Raw genomic sequence first — 12992 nt, 5'->3', positions numbered from 1 at the left:
GCCGGCAGCAACTCAACTTAACAGACAATGTACCTGATCAAACAAATCACAAGGAAGATGACAAACACAAGTTGCTGGACAAACCTGTTTTCTAAAAGAACAGATGCTGAAGCAATGATCCCAGGTGCCAAGAAAGGAATTCACAGGACTGCGCTTTGCCAACAAGTAAGTTATCGGATCAGAAGTAATTGTCACTGGTTCGTTGGTGTCAAAAGTCAGCTCCAAATTGCAAGGCCGGAAAACATCTTTGCAACATGTATGACAGACACCTAATATCCTATATAAAGAGAGCTTACAGATATAAAATCCTCAAAATAAAGGCAGCAGCCATAAAAGAAATATAAAAGGCTGATCAACAGATGCCATGATGTTCAGCTCATTGGCGAGGCTGCTGAATCCCACAGCTTCAGGGGGTGTGGTTCACATCCTAGTCTATTTGGATGTCTATTCGGAGTGTCCACATAGACACTCCAAATGGAGAACTGTGAAACTGGCAGCCTGCCTGACCATATTCGGTGCCCCTGCTTAGTAAACAACAACACTAAGTAAAACAATGAGAATATTGTAATACGGTAGTCCCTCCATATCCCTGGGGGATTTTTTCCCAGGGTCTCCCACGGATACCAAAATCCATAGATGCTCAAGTTCCTGACAGAAAAAGGTGTATTTGGGAGGCCAACGTAGGCGGATCACTTCAGCTCAGGAGTTCCAGCCAAGCCTGGACAACATGGTGAAACCCCATCTCTACAAAAAGTATAAACATTAGCTCAGCCTGGTGGTATCCCCCTGTTGTCCCTGCTACTTGGGAGGCTGAGGTGGGAGGATGGCTTAAGCCCAGTAGGCGGAGATTGCAGTGAGTCAAGATCTTGCCACTGCACTCCAGCCTGGGCCACAGAGTCACACCTTGTCTCGAAAAACAAAAGAAAAAGGTATATTTGCATATGGCCCATACACATCCTCCTGTACACAGTAAATTACTTGTAGATTACTTACAACACCTAAGCCTATATAGATAGTTGTTTTACAGTATTATTTAGGAAATGACAAGAAATAAAGTTGGTACATGTTCAGTACAGATGCAATTTTTTTTTTTTTTTTTTAAACACAGAGTTCCACACTTGTTGCCCAGGCTGGAATGCAATGGCGCAATCTCGGCTCAACACAGCCTCCGCCTCCTGGGTTCAGATGATTCTCCTCCCTCAGCCTCCTGAGTAGCTGGGATTACAGGCATGTGCCACCAAGCCTGGCTAATTGTTTTGTATTTTTAGTAGACACGGGGTTTCTCCATGTTGGTCAAACTGGTCTCGAACTCCTAACCTCAGGTGATCCGCCCACCTCAGCCTCCCAAAGTGCTGGGATTACAGGCGTGAGCCACCCCCCGGGCAAGCATTTTTTTTTTCCTAACTATTTTCAGTTGAGTTGAGTTAATCCGTGGATACAGAATCCACACAAACATAGGGCCAACCGTACTGAGGGAAATTTTTTTTTTTTTTAAGACAGGGTCTCACTCTCTCACCCAAGCTGGAGTGCAATGGCATGATCATGGCTCACTGCAGCCTCAACTTTCTAGGGTCCAGCAGTCCTCCCATCTCAGCCTCCCGACTAGCTGGGACCACAGGCCTGCACCACCATGCCAAGTTAATTTTTGTATTTTGGGTAGAGACAGAGTTTTACCATGTTACCCAAGCTGGTCTCAAACTCCTGAGCTCAAGCAATCCTCCCACCTTGTCCTCTCAAAGTGCTAGGCTTATAGGCATGAGTCACTACACCTGGCCTATTTGGGGGGATTTTTAAAAGCATCTTTATTGACATGTAATTAACATACAATAACTACACATATTGAAAAGGTGCAATTTGTTCTGTTCTATGTATATGACCATGAAATCATCACCACAAATCAATACAGTGACCATATCCATTAGTCCAAAATTTTCTTTGTAATTGCTTTATTTTGCTCCTCCCTCCATTACCAGGCAACCACTGGTCTACTTTTTGTTACTATACATTAGTGTCATTATAGATTAGTGTCACTAAATGCAGATTAGTGTATACTTTTTAGTGTTTTATACAAATGGAATCAAATCGTATGTACTCTTTTTTGTCTGACATCTTTCACTCAGCATAATAATTTTGAGAACAATTCATGTCATTGCATGTATCAATAGTCCATTTCTTTTTATTGCTGAGTGGTATTCCATTGTATCAATGTACCACAATTTGTTTATCTATTAAGTTGTTGATGGACATATGCCTTATTTTCAGTTTGAAGTTATCACAATTAAAATCACTATAAACATTTGTGTACGACTCTTTGTTTGGACATCTATTTCCTTTTCTCTTGGATAAATACCAAGGCATGAAATGGCTAGATCACGGGGTAGATAGACAATGAACTTTTAAAGAAACTGTCAAACTATTTTCCAAAATGGGTACAACATGTTTCTTACCTACCAGTGGTGTATGAGAGTTCCAGTCCCTTCACACTCTTTTTCTTTCTTTCTTCTTTTTTGAGACGGTGTTTCACTTTTGTTGGCCAGGCTGGAGTGCAATGGTGCAATCTCAGTTCACCGCAACCTCCGCCTCCCGGGTTCAAGTGATTCTCCTGCCTCAGCCTCCTGAGTAGCTGGGATTACAGGCGCCTACCACCATGCTCCACTAATTTTTTTGTATTTTTAGTAGAGACGGGGTTTCACCATGTTGGCCAGGCTGGTCTTAAACTCCTGACTTCAGGTGATTCGCCCGCCTCAGTCTCCCAAAGTGCTGGGATTACAGGCGTGAGCCACCACGCCCAGCCTCGTTTGTTTTTAAGTAATGATTTTACATATACCTTTTTTTTTTTTTTTTTTTTTTTTGAGACAGAGTCTCGCTCTGTCGCCCAGGCTGGAGTGCAGTGGCCGGATCTCTCTCGGCTCACTGCAAGCTCCACCTCCCGGGTTCACGCCACTCTCCTGCCTCAGCCTCCCGAGTAGCTGGGACTACAGGCGCCCGCCACCTCGCCTGGCTAATTTTTTGTATTTTTTAGTAGATACGGGGTTTCACTGTGTTAGCCAGGATGGTCTTGATCTCCTGACCTCGTGATCCTCCCGCCTCGGCCTCCCAAAGTGCTGGGATTACAGGCTTGAGCCACCGCACTCGGCCTACATATACCATTCTAAATGTTGGCCTTATTTTCACTATTAATCTTTTTTTTTTTTTTTTTTGAAACAAAGATCACTATTAACAGTGGTTGTTTTGCAGAAACAGGGTTTTTGGTAGTTTTTTGTTTTTTTTTTTTTTTTTTTTGAGACGGAGTCTAGCTCTGTCGCCCAGGCTGGAGTGCAGTGGCGTGATCTCCGCTCACTGCAAGCTCCGCCTCCCGGGTTCACGCCATTCTCCTGCCTCAGCCTCCCGAGTAGCTGGGACTACAGGCACCAGCCACCTCGCCCGGCTAGTTTTTTGTATTTTTTAGTAGAGACGGGGTTTCACCGTGTAGACCAGGATGGTCTCGATCTCCTGACCTCGTGATCCACCCGTCTCGGCCTCCCAAAGTGCTGGGATTACAGGCTTGAGCCACCACGCCCGGCCAGTTTTTTTATTTTCATTTATCTGTGTTTGCTAAACATTCTCTCTAAACTCACACTAGTTTTATTATTAATAACTGTATATCAACCATCGGTAGAATTTATTTGCATATTTTTCCTCTGGGATATTTTTCTTTTTTTATGTTTTTCCAGTAAATACAGATTAAATTTTTTAAAGTTAAAAAATCTTAAAAGTAAATACAGAATTAGAACATAATTCATCAATTCCACTCCAAGATACATATATCTAAAAGAATTGAAAACTGGGACTCTGCCAGGCACAGTGGCTCAAGCGTCGGGCACAGTGGCTCAAGCCTGGGAGGCAGAAGTGGGTGGATCACCTGTGGTCGAGAGGTCAAGACCAGCCTGACCAACATGGAGAAACACCATCTCTACTACAAATAAAAAGTTAGCCAGGCATGGTGGAGCATGCCCGAAATCCCAGCCGAGGCGGGCGGATCACGAGGTCAGGAGATCGAGACCATCCTGGCTAACACGGTGAAACCCCGTCTCTACTAAAAAATACAAAAAACTAGCCGGGCGAGGTGGCGGGTGCCTGTAGTCCCAGCTACTCGGGAGGCTGAGGCAGGAGAATGGCCTGAACCCGGGAGGCGGAGCTTGCAGTGAGCTGAGATCCGGCCACTGCACTCTAGCCTGGGCGACAGAGCGAGACTCCGTCTCAAAAAAAAAAAAAAAAAAAAGCTACATGAAATATCCTTTATGTTATGTTACCTAATTCATAGCCTTTGTCACACTGCAGTACAAACTGTGTGTTGGCCTGTCTCCGTGCCTCTAGTCTAACGGAGATACTTTAGAGGGTATCCCCTCATTCCTCTCATCCCAGCTCCTGACACAAAGGATAAATGTTTGTTGAAAAATGAGTGGTTGGAAACTACAGTTGGTTTCAAATACCTAATTAGTTGAAACTAAGTCAACTTAGAGACAGAAGGCTCTATTTTGTTAATAAAGGTGTCAGCAAGATCTATCTCTACATAGTTGGTAAGAACATAAATCAGTCATCTTTGGAGGACTTTTGTGAGGTCTGTCAACATTTTAAAGCGGCATACTTTCTGATCTGGTTATTCTGTTTAGAGGCATGATCAGAGAGATACAATAGCATATGGGATTTGCACACAAAGCTATGAACAAGAATAATTATAGCAATATTATTTGTAGACGCTGGCAACAATCTGAATGCCCATCAATAGGGGGCTGAGTAAATAAGTGATCTATCTATACAGGAGAATACAGTATTCTGCAGCCTGAAAGAGTCTATCTGTGCAGATACAGAACTATCTCCATGGTTAGGTAAAAACGACGGGATGTAGAAATACGTGCAGGATAGCTACGATTTGTGTATGAAAGGGTGTGTGTGCCTATGTTTGTGCATGCACACTTATATTTGCTAATATATGTGTAAAACAAGGTTTCTCAACCTTAGCACTGTTGATATTTTGCAACAGATAATTTTTTGCTACGGGCAGTTGTCCTGTGCAAGATATCCTGCAACTGCTTGTCTGTGGAGATTAAAACTAAGAGATCACAACCAAAAAAAAGAGAGGGAAACTATTTTCACTTGTCTGAAATTTTAACTTTTTTTTTTTTTTTGAGACAGAGTTTTGCTCTTATCCCCCAGGCAGGAGTGCAATGGCACAATCTTGGCTCACCACAACCTCTGCCTCCCGGGTTCAAGTTCTTCTTCTGCCTCAACGTCCCGAGTAGCTGGGATTACAGGCATGTGCCACCACGCCCGGCTAATTTTGTATTTTTAGTAGAGATGGGGTTTCTCCATGTTGGTCAGACTGGTCTCAAACTCCCGACCTCAGATGATCACCCACCTCGGCCTCCCAAAGTGCTGGAATTATAGGCGTGAGCCATGGTAGCCCAGCCTGAAATTTTAACTTTTAAAATCTGAATATTATAAAACAGTTTCATTTACATTTTACTCTGGTGTTCAGATACCTCCAGGATCACTTAAGAAAATATAAAAAATTCTACATGTTAGCAAGGAATTCCCTTGTCTCCTTTTGGTCTATTTATTAAAATAACTACATAAACCATAGATTACATGATCTCATCCAATTTGCCCCTTTGCCAAGTTGGAAAACTGATTCCAGAAAAGGAAAATGTCCCAGCTGGGCGTGGTAGCTCATTCTTGTAATCCCAGCACTTTGGGAGGTCGAGGTGGGCAGATCACTTGAGGCCAGGAGTTTGAGAACATCTCTACCAAAAATAAAAAACCTAGCAGGGCGTGGTGGTGAGTGCCTCTAATCCCAGCCACTAGGGAGGCTGAGGCAGGAGAATTGCTTGAACCCAGGAGGCGGAGGTTGCAGTGAGTCAAGATCACGCCACTACGCGCCAGCCTTGGTGACAGTGAGACTCCATCTCAAAAAAAAAAAAGTCCTAAGGCCATCGATGATGGGTGATCAAACCACAGCTAGCACTCCGATCCCCCAAGCCCCAGGCTTGCTGTGACTTGCACATCTAGGTCTCCTCTATAGAAAGCAGACCTTTACCAAGAGCTAGCAACTCAACAAAATGATGCCTGTCACCCCGAGGCAGAACAACAGCTGCTTCCCAGCCAGCCAATGTCTATCTTTGTTCTGGGACATTTGAAATTGTGCGATGGCGGCTTCGCTCCAGCCTAGAGACCTGGCAGGTGCCTAGTTTTAGCTAGAAACTTTGCCTCTGCTGAGGACGACTGACAGTCCTCAAGGCAACTTTCATGTTCCCTGGGGGAGAGAACTCGATTGTTCTAGCTTCCAGCAGGCATTCATCTCTTGTTGGATCAGCTATCAACAGGGTTATGAAGAACAAATATCTCTTCCAGGGACTCCCCTCAGCTGAGACAGTGGACTCAGGGCAGAGGTAGAAGTGCCATTGTGAGCTGAGTTGGAAACTTTGTATCTAATCTCAACTTTTGGTCCACAACAGGGTCACAGTCTCTATGCTGTTTACCTGTTGATTAATCTTTTGGTGAATTTTCTATGAATTGTAAGTAATACTTGTATGGTGCTGTAGAAAGTGCTTCTGCCTACAATCATATTGTCATAGAAACCCTACCAGAAAAACTATGAACACACTTTACAGACGCGGATATAGCTTCAGAAAGGTGCATTAACCTGACCCACTATCACACAGTTAAATGATGAAGTGAGGTTTGGAAACCAAGATTGACTGAATCTTTGTCCTTTAAGACCCTTCATGGAAATCTCACCATGCACCAGACAGAATCCTGTTTAAAATAATGGCCAGGCTCGATGGCTCATGCCTGTAATCCCAACACATTGGGAGGCCGAGGAGGGTGGACCACCTGAGGTCAGGAGTTCAAAACCAGCCTGGCCAACAGGGTGAAATCCCATCTCTACTAAAAATACAAAACTTAGCTGGACGCGGTGGCAAACGCCTGTAATCCCAGCTATTCAGGTGACTGAAGCACAAGAATCACTTGAACCCGGGAGGTGGAGGTTGCAGTGAGCTGAGATCACACCACTGTACTCCAGCCTGAGTAACAGAGTGAGACTCAGTCTCAAATAAATAAACAAATAAATAATAACCTCCTAATTTAAGAATTAAATACTTTCTTTTTGAGACAAAATCTCACTGTGCACTGTGTCACCCAGGCTGGAGTGCAGTGATGATCATAGCTCATTGCAGCCTTTAACTCCTAGGCTTAAGCAGTCCTCCCACCTCAGTCTCCGGAGTAGCTGGGAATACAGGTGTGCACCACCATCCCTGGCTATTTTAATTTTAGTTTTTATAGAGATGGAGTCTGGCTGTGTTGCCCAGGCTGGTCTCAAACTCCTGGCCTAGGATCCTTCTGTCTCAGCCTCCCAAAGTGCTGAGATTACAGGAGTGAGCCACCGCACCTGGCCTAAATTTTTGTTTTGTTTCCTTTTGTTTTGTTTGAGACAGAGTCTCGCTCTGTCATCCAGGCTGGAGTGCAGTGGTGCCAGTCTCAGCTCACTGCAACCTCTGCTTCCCAGGCTCAAGAGATCCTCCCACCACAGGCTCCCAAGTAGACAGGACCACAGGTTGCGCCACCACAAATGGCTAATCTTTTGCATTACAAAAAATACAAGGCCGGTCTCGGTGGCTCAAGCCTGTAATCCCAGCACTTTGGGAGGCCAAGTCGGGCGGATCACGAGGTCAGGAGATCGAGACCATCCTGGCTAACATGGTGAAACCCTGTCTCTACTAAAAAATACAGAAAACTAGCCGGGCGAGGTGGCGGGTGCCTGTAGTCCCAGCTACTTGGGAGGCTGAGGCAGGAGAATGGCGTAAACCCGGGAAGCGGAGCTTGCAGTGAGCTGAGATCCGGCCACTGCACTCCAGCCTGGGCGACAGAGCGAGACTCCGTCTCAAAAAAAAAAGTGGAAACGGGGTATCACCATGTTGCCAGGCTGGTCTTGAACTCCTGGGCTCAAACAATCTGCCCACCCCAGCCTCCCAAAGTGTGGAAATTACAGGCGTGAGCCACCACGTTGGCCTCTGAATTTAAGCCACTAAGTTTATGGCAATCTCTTACAGTAGCAATAGGAAACTAATAGAGTAGCTTATTTCATCCTCACAACCATTCTATGAGGTATGCCGTATTCTCCCCATCTTGCACGAGAAATAGGCTCAGTAAAAGTTAAGACCATTGCCAGCCAGAAAGTGGTAGAGCTTAAAATTAATCCCAAGTTTTTCTGAAGTTCAAGCCCAAGCTTTTTCATTATGCCTCCCAGTTATCTAGGGTTATTCAATTTCTACTTGTGTGCTCCCAGGAACAGAAATAGCCTTACTTCTTTTTTGTTTGTTTGTTTGTTTGTTTGTTTGTTTGAGACAGAGTCTTGCTCTGTCACCCAGGCTGGAGCACAGTAGTGGCTCCATCTCGGCTCACTGTAACCTCTGCCTCCTGGGTGCAAGTGATTCTCCTGCCTCAGCCTGCCACCACGCCCGGCTAATTTTTGTATTTTTAGTAGAAACAGGGTTTCACCATATTGGCCAGGCTGGTCTCAAACTCCTGACCTTGTGATTCACCTGCCTCGTCCTCCCAAAGTGCTGGGATTACAGGCGGGAGCCACCTCGCCCAGCCTGGCCTTCTGTTTTTCATTCCTGCCTCTCCGCATCTTGGCCTCATTCTTTTCACTGTAGACTGACTTTCTCTGCCGGTGCATTGTCACGGTGGAAAATGTCTACCTTTGTGCTCAGATTTATACTTTACAGATCCAACTATACAAAGAGGCCGACTGACAGTCCTCAAGGCAACTGCCATGTTCCTTCGGGGAGAGAACTCGATTGTTCTTATTTCCAGCAGGCATTTGCCTCTTGTTGGATCAGCTATCAACAGAGTTATGAAGAACAAATATGGCTTCCAGGGACCCCCCTCAGCTGAGACAGTGAACTTAGGGCAGGGATACAAGAACCATTGTGAGCTGAGCTGATATCCCAAAAGATAAGTACCTCACATTTATTTTCTCCGAGTTTTGCCGAAAAGCAATAGAGATAATAAGGCACCTTCTTCCACAAGGAAGACCTTCAGCGGTTTCCCAAAGCTTTCTTCCCTTGTGGTCATGTCTTTTCCTGGGAAACATCCCTAAATCCTTCAGCCATTCCTCATAATGACATAGTTCGCAGATGACTCATCAACTGGCCTCCTCCCCCACCGCCCCCTCAACCTCTGAAACTTTGGCAGGATCCTCATTAAAAATTGTACTTTGTCTCCATAGCGAACCTCCATTCTGCAAACATGGGTTGCCTAGCTCATTCAAATTGTTTTCTTTCTTTATTGTCTTTGGAGCCTACAAGGCATATCCTGACTCCATTAATGCAGCCTAAGATTCTTTGCTTGTCGGCAGCTGTATGCATCTGGCTCAAATTGAACTTGTGGCCAACTAGAAGCCCCAGAACTACTTCCCAGGAGCTGCTGTCTGGCCAAGTCTCCCCATTCCCAGACGTGAGTAATTGATGCCAGAATCCACATCAATCCCTGGTAAATGCTCTCTTATTTCTTCCAATCCTTCATGTGAAGCTATGGAGACCATTGTGAATCTTGATCCTATAATACCAATATTTTGTCTCCTAGAAATTTCATCTGAAAACCTTAATTCTTTAGTCCTGAATCAAAATTATATCCAGGATAGATCAAAGACAGGGTCCCAGGGCACACCCCTGGAGAACTTCTACGTTTCCATGACTCTGTTAATCAACATCAAATATACTGAAAATGTACTGCCAGTATTTTATGAACCTTTCATTCCTGGAACAGGAAAGGTGGCTGCCCAAATTCCTCAAATATCTTAGATGTTTAATTTTTACAAGGACAGAAAACATCTAGTGTGATCATAATCTAGGGCATTAGGAGTACGGGAAACCTCTGAAAATCTTCTTTAATTTAGATAAATCATAACAACTATCACTGAATAAGCACTTACTAGGATTACTGATTTTACTTCTCACATCAACCCAGAGGAATTCATATTTCCATTTTATAAGTGTGTAACCAAGGTTACACACTATTACACAGAAGTCGATTGGTGGAGCTGGAATTTGAACACAGGCTGTTGATTCATAGCCTAAATGTTTAAGCCTTACACCAGGGGTGGAATTTTTTTCTTTTTTTTTCTCCAAAGGACCAGACAGTAAATATTTTTAGTCATTGGAGCCAATCCAGTCTCTGCCATTGTAGAGTAAAAGCAACCAGAGATAATACATAATGAGTGTAGCTGTGTTCAAATAAAAACTCTTATTTATAAAAACAGGCAGTATGACAGGTTTGGCCCCCAGACTGGAGTTTGCTAGGCCATCTTAGAATGTTCTTGCTTCCCCACCTGCATGGCAAAATCCTACTCAAATATGCAGCTCAAACATGATCTTTAAGTTACAAAACTAGGCAGCAACCTGGATTCACCTGTGGGCTGACCTCTGCCCTACCCCAGCATGCCTCCTTTGGATCTTACTGTAGAACTGTGAGGCTAAATGGAAATCCGAATCAGAGTCAGCAAGCAAAAGACACCTTTTTTTTTTTTTTTGAGACGGAGTCTCGCTCTGTTGTCAGGCTAGAGTGCAGTGCTGCGATCTCGGCTCACTGCAACCTCCGCATCCCGGGTTCAAGCAATTTTCCTGCCTCAGCCTCGCAAGTACCTGGGATTACAGGTGTGCGCCACCACGCCCAGCTAATTTTTTTATTTTTAGTGGATACGGAGTTTCACCATGTTGGCCAGGATGGTCTCAATCTCTTGACCTCGTGATTCACTCGCCTTGCCCTCCCAAAGTGCTGGGATTACAGGCATGACCCACTGCGCCTGGCCAACACCTTTCAAAATACATAAAGATTCACTCATTCTCTTTTTTTCTTTTTTTTTTTTTCAGACAAAGTCTCACTCTGTCACCCAGGCTGGAGTGCAGTGGCACAATCTCAGCTCACTGAAGCCTTCGCCTCCCAAGTTCAAGCGATTCTCATGCCTCAGCCTCTTGGGTAGCTGGGATTACAGGCATACAACACCATACCTGGCTAATTTTTGTAGTTTGGGTAGAGAAGGTGTTTTACCATGTTAGCCAGGCTGGTCTCAAACTCCTGACCTCAGGTGATCCACCCACCTTGGCCTCCCAAAGTGCTGGGATGATAGGCGTGAGCCACTGCGCCCGGCCCACTCATTTCATATTTAATACTTCCCTGAACAGTAGTGATTTCCTGTGAGGCTGTTTTGCTATCTTTTCCAAAAACTGCCCAAAATAAATTAATAAATTTATAACAATCCAACACACGCAAATGCACACACACACCTGAGCTCCGAGTCCTGGCACACGTTTTCAGGCATTAAGAGCTTCCTAGCAGCAATGCATTTGTGTCCTGTAGAAGAATTTTGTTCCCAAAGTGCTAGAAGTATCAGTTTGTGATTTGCCAGGATAAAACAGGCGGTACGGAGGTGTCTTACTGGATGTTAGGATGCAAGCATTCAAGGATGTGGTCCGGGAAGCAGAGAGTAAAGATTAATTCAGGCTTAACAGAGGAGTTTGTAACCAATCCTGCAACCAGGAAAGAAGTCACACACAATTGTGAAGAGTAAGTGAAAGATATCAGGACCATCCCGTCTCTACTAAAAAATACAAAAAACTAGCCGGGCGCAGTGGCGGGCGCCTGTAGTCCCAGCTACTCGGAGGCTGAGGCGGGAGAATGGCGGGAACCCGGGAGGCGGAGCTTGCAGTGAGCCGAGATCGCGCCACTGCACTCCAGCCTGGGCGACAGAGCGAGACTCCGTCTCAAAAAAAAAAAAAAAAAAGATATCAGGACCAGGCCGGGCGCGGTGGCTCATGCCTGTCATCCCAGCACTTTGGGAGGCTCAGGCAGGCAGATCACCTGAGGTCAGGAGTTAGAGACCAGCCTGGTCAACATGGCAAAACCCCATGTCTACTAAAAATACAAAAAAATTAGCAGGATGTGGTGGCAGTCACCTGTAGTCCCAGCTACTTGGGAGGCTAAGGCAGGAGAATCACTTGAACCCTGGAATCGGAGGTTGCAATGTGCTGAGAATGCGCCATTGCACACTCCAGCCTGGGCAACAGAGCGGGACTCCGTATCCAAAAAAATATATATATATGAGGACCAGAGCCCCATTATGAACTCGAGCAACTTGAAAAAAACAAAACAGACATTTAATGCTGGCCCAGAGAAGACTACTATACCTAGAGGCACTAATTTTCTTGTTAATGGGAAATGCAAACATTTGCAATTCACTGTGCATTTTGCAGGAAAGACTATAATAGGCCAGCTTGTATGAATTTAACCTATATGTTTCAATGTTAACAGTTTTAAGGCAAGCTGTGCGGGGATGGTTTAAAATTTTAAAATAGAGAAAATATAAACAGCAACAATGGAATGTTTTTAAAGGCAGAAGAAGGAAGCATAGGTCATAATAACAGAAGCCCTGGCCATCTTTTAGTATATTTTTTTGTATTTTTAATGCTAAAACAAGATTTATTTGTTGCCTGATAGCTTTAACAGAAGTGCTATGGCAGAGTGGTTAAGAAAACAGGAGCTAAAATCAGACAGATATTGCCAGGCGCAGTGGCTCATGCCTGTAATCTCAGCACTTTGGGAGGCTGAGGTGGGCGGATCACCTGAGGTCAGGAGTTCGAGACCAGCCTGGCCAACATGGTGAAATCCTGTCTCTTTTAAAAATACAAAAAATTACCCGGACGCGATGGTGCATGCCTGTAATCCCAGTTACTCAGGAGGCTGAGACAGAAGAATTGCTTGAACCCAGGAGGCAGAGGTTGCAGTGAACCAAGATCGTGCCACTGCACTCTAGCCTGGACAACAGAGCAAGACTCTGTCTCTTAAAAAAAAAAAAAAAAAAAAACCTTAAATTCTAGATCAGTGCGATTTTGCCCCCTTGCCCCAAAAGACATTTGGTAATATCTGAAGACATTTTTTTTTGTCCAGCTGGT

The sequence above is a fragment of the Trachypithecus francoisi genome, unplaced genomic scaffold, assembly GCF_009764315.1.
Source record: "Trachypithecus francoisi isolate TF-2019V2 unplaced genomic scaffold, Tfra_2.0 Lachesis_group21, whole genome shotgun sequence".
Taxonomy (NCBI): domain Eukaryota; kingdom Metazoa; phylum Chordata; class Mammalia; order Primates; family Cercopithecidae; genus Trachypithecus; species Trachypithecus francoisi.
The sequence above is the reverse complement of the archived record's forward strand: the minus strand, read 5'-3'. Positions refer to the sequence as shown.